Raw genomic sequence first — 4,525 nt, 5'->3', positions numbered from 1 at the left:
GTCCATAGTCCCAAGCCCATGGGCCCAACAACTCACTCCCTCAGGGTTGTGAGCTTTGGCTAAGAAGGTATCAAAACTTTGCTCCCTATAAGCTCTGTTACATATATATATATATATGGAAATTCTTATACCATGTATAAATATTGTTGTTAAGTGCCATCAAGTTGTCTCTGACTCATAGCGACCCTATGCACAGCAGAAGGAAACACTGTTCAGTCTTGTGCCAAACTCACAATCCCTACTATACCCTAGCCCATTGCTGCAGCCACCGTCTCAATCCATCTTGTTGAATGCCTTCCCCTCTTTTGTTGACCCTCCACTTTACCAAATATGACATACTTCTCTAGAGAATGGTCCCTCTGACAATATGCCCAAAGCAGGTGAGACAAAGTCTGGCCATTCTTGGTTCCAAGGAGCATTCCAGCTGCACTTCTTCCAGGACAGACTTGTTAATTCTTTTAGCATTCCATGGTACTTTCAGATTCTTTGCCAACACCACAACTCAAAAGCATTGACTCTTCTTTGGTCTTCCTTATTCATTGTCCAGCTCTCACATGCATGTGACGGGATTGAAAATACCATGGCTTAGGTCAGGTGCATCTTAGTCTTTAAGGAGACATCTTTGCTCTTCAGTACTTGAAACAGGTCTTTTGCAACAGATTTGCCCAATGTAATACGTCTTTTGATGTCTTGACTGCTGCTTCCATTGGCATTGATTGTAGAACCAAGCAATGTGAAGTCTTTGACAACTTCAATCTTTTGTCCACCTATTGTGATCCTGCTTATTGGTTCAGTTGTGAGGATTTTTGTTTTCTTTATTTGAGGTATAATCCATACTGTAGACTGTAGTCTTTAGTTTTCATCAGTAAGTGCTCCAAGTCATCCTCACTTTCAGCAAGTAAAGTTGTGTCATCAGTGTATTGTAGGCTATTTATGAGCCTTCCCTCAATCCTGATACCATATTTTTCTTCATATAGTCCAGCTTCTCAGATTATTTGCTCAGCATACAGATTGAACATGTATGGTGAAAGAATACAACCCTGACACACTCCCTTCCTGATTTTAAACCATACAGTATCCCCTTGTTCTGTTCAAATAACAGCCTCTGGTCTAAGTACAGATTCCTCATGAGTACAATGAAGTGTTCTGGAATTCCCATTCTTCTCAATGTTATCTACAATTTGTTGTGATCCACACAAGCAAATGCCTTTGCATAGTCAATAAAACACAAGTAAACATCTTTCTGGTATTCTTTATTTTGAGCCAAAATGCATCTGACGTCAGCTATGATATCCCTTGCACCATGTCCCCTTCTGAATCCAGCTTGCTTCTCTGGAAGTTCTCTGTCAATATACTGCTGCAACCATTATTGAATTATCTTCAGTAAGATTTTACTTGCATGTGATATTAATGGTATTTTTTTATAATTTCCACATTCCGTGGGATACCTTTCTTTGGAATTGGTACAAATAAAGATATCTTCCAATCAGTTGGCCAGGTAGTTGTCTTCCAAATCTCTTGGCATAGATGAGTTAGTGCCTCCAGCACAGCACCCATTTGTTGAAACATCTCAATGGGTATTCCACCAATTCCTGGATCCTTGTTTTTCACCAATTCCTTCAGGGCAGCCTCAACTTCTTCTTTCAGTACAGTTGGTTCTTGATCATATGCCACCTCCTGAAATGGATGACCATTGAACAGGTCCTTTTGGTACAATGACTGTGTATTCCTTCTATCTTCTTTGATGTTTCCTGTATTATTTCATATTTTGCCTATAGAATCTTTCAATATTGCAACTCGAGGCTTATATTTTTTACTCAGTTCTTTCAGCTTGAGAAATGCCAAGCATGTTTTTCCCTTTTGGTTTTCTAACTCCAAGTCTTTGCACATTTCTTTATAGTAATTGGTTTTGTCTACTCAAACTGCTCTTTGAAATCTTCTGTTCAGCTCTTTGATCTTGTCAGTTCTCCCATTTCCTTTAGCTACTCTCTACTCAATGGCAACTTTCAGAGTCTCTTCTGACATCCATTCTGGTCTTTTCTTCCTGTTTTCATCTTTTTAATGAACTCTTGCTTTCTTCATGGATGATGTTCTGGATGTCATCCCATAATTCTTCTGGTTTTTGGTCATTGGTGTTCAATGCATCAAATCTATTTTTCAGATGGTCTCTAAATTCAGGAGGGATATATTCAAGGTCATATTTTGGCTCTCGTGGACTTGTTTTAATTGTCTTCAACTTCAAGTTGAACTTGCATATGAGCAGTTGATGGTCTGTTCCACAATCAGCCCCTCGCCTGGTTTTGGCTAAAGATATTGAGCTTTTCCATCTCCTCTTGCCACAGATGTAGTCAGTCTGATTCCTGTGTACTCCATCTGGCAAAGTCCATGTGTATAGCTTCTGTTTGTGTTGTTGAAAAAAGGTATTTGCAATAAATAAGTCGTTGGTCTTAAAATTCTATCATGCAATCTCCAGTGTTATTTCTGTCACCAAGGCCAAATTTTCCAACTACCGGTGATTCTTTTTTTTTTTTTTTTTTTTTTTGGGTGCTGCTTTTTTGTTTATTATCATCTGCAGACATTCACAGCATTTTGGCAAAAGTTGATACAAAGATAAACTTTTGAATTAAACTTTTAGTCAACGTCTGTTTCATGCTATGCTTAACACTATGTAACATAGCCCATGTTCTTTAAGTTTATAAAGATTTTATCCTCAGGAAAAACGATGTGTGTCATATTCCATTTCACTGGAAGGCAAGTACTTTTTTTTTTTTTTTTTTTGGTACATTTTTACATCCCCTGCTTTCTGCATAGCTCCTAGAGCCGAGTAGTCATTTCAAAATTGCTGAATAAAAGAATGAATAGTGCATGGTGATTCTTCTTTGTTTCCAACTTTTGCATTCCAGTCACCAGTGATAATAAACACATCTTGATTGCATGTTCAGTCAATTTCAGACTGCAGAAGTTTATAAAAATCTTATATTTCTTCATCTTTGTCTTTGGTGGTTGGTACATAAATTTGAATAATAGTTGTATTGACGGGTCTTTCTTGTAGGCATATGGATATTATCCTATCACTGACAACATTGTACTTCAGGACAGATCTTGAAACATCCCTTGTGATGATGAATGCCATGCTGTTCCTCTTCAAACTGTCATTCCCAGCATAGTAGATCATGTGGTTGTCTGATTCAAAATGGCCAAAACCAGTCCATTTCAGCTCACTAATGCCTCGGATACTGATCTTTATGCATTCCATTTCATTTTTGACAACTTCCAATTTTACTAGATTCATACTTTGTACATTTCATGTTCTAATTATTAATGGATGTTTGCAGCTGCTTCTTCTCATCTTGAGACATGCCACATCAGCAAATGGACATCCTGAAAGCTTTCCTCTATGCACATCATTAAGTTCTGCTCTACTCTGAGGAGGCAGCTCTTCTCCAGTCATATTTTGAGTGCCTTCTGACTGAGAGGCTCACTTTCCAACGTTATATCACACAATGTTTCACTGCTATTCATAAGGTTTTCACTGGTCAATTCTTTGACAAGTGGATGGCCTCCTCCTTCTTCCAAATCTGTCTTAGTCTAGAGGCTCCCCTGAAACTTGTCCACCATGGGTAACTCTGCTGGCATTTGAAACACTAGTGGCATAGCCTCCAGCCTCACAGCAACACTCAAGCCATCACAATAGGACAAACTGACAGACAAATTTGTGCCCTTAGCTGTTCTACACTGCTCTGCTCATTTCCTGGTCTCCCCCATCCTGCTCACTTACTCAGTCTGTCCCAGGGGCAAACACCCACAGCTTACTGCAGCCTGTGGCTCAGGGGGTGGTTCCAACTCCACGTACCATGCAAATACCCACCCTCTGCTGGTCCTGGGGCTGGTTTACAATATTTGTCTTTCTGTGATTGACTTATTTCACTCAGCATAATGTTGCCATGTTCATCCACATTATGTTGTGTTTTGTAGATTCTACATTACCTTTTAGTGTTGCATACTATTCCATTGTGTGTATGTCCCATAGTTTGCCTATCCATTCTTCTGTTGATGGGCACTTAGGTTGTTTCCATCTCTTTGCTATTGTAAGTAGTGTTGCAATGAACATGGGTGTGCATATATCTATATATCTATTCATGTCCTGCTTCTCAATATATATATACAAGATTGCTAGATCAAATAATATTTCTATTTCCAACTTTTTAAGGAATCAGTGTACTGATTTCCACAGTGGTTGTATCACTTTACACTCCTACCAGCAGTTGTATGAGAGCCTTATTCTCTCCACTTCCTCATCAGCATTTGTTATTTTCTGTCTTGTTGAAATTTTCTATTAGTGCTGTGGTGAGACGGTATTTCATTGTTTGATTTGCATATCTCTAATGGTTAATGATTGCAAACATTTATTCATGTGTTTGTTGACCACCTGAATATCTTATTTGGTGAAGCATCTGTTCATGTCTTTTGCTAATTTTTAAAATGGATTATTTGTCTTTTGATATTGAGGTGCTGGAGTTTTCTA

The sequence above is a fragment of the Orycteropus afer genome, unplaced genomic scaffold (genome assembly GCF_000298275.1).
Source record: "Orycteropus afer afer isolate SDZICR_OR568_19922 unplaced genomic scaffold, OryAfe1.0 scaffold00189, whole genome shotgun sequence".
Lineage (NCBI taxonomy): Eukaryota > Metazoa > Chordata > Mammalia > Tubulidentata > Orycteropodidae > Orycteropus > Orycteropus afer.
The sequence above is the reverse complement of the archived record's forward strand: the minus strand, read 5'-3'. Positions refer to the sequence as shown.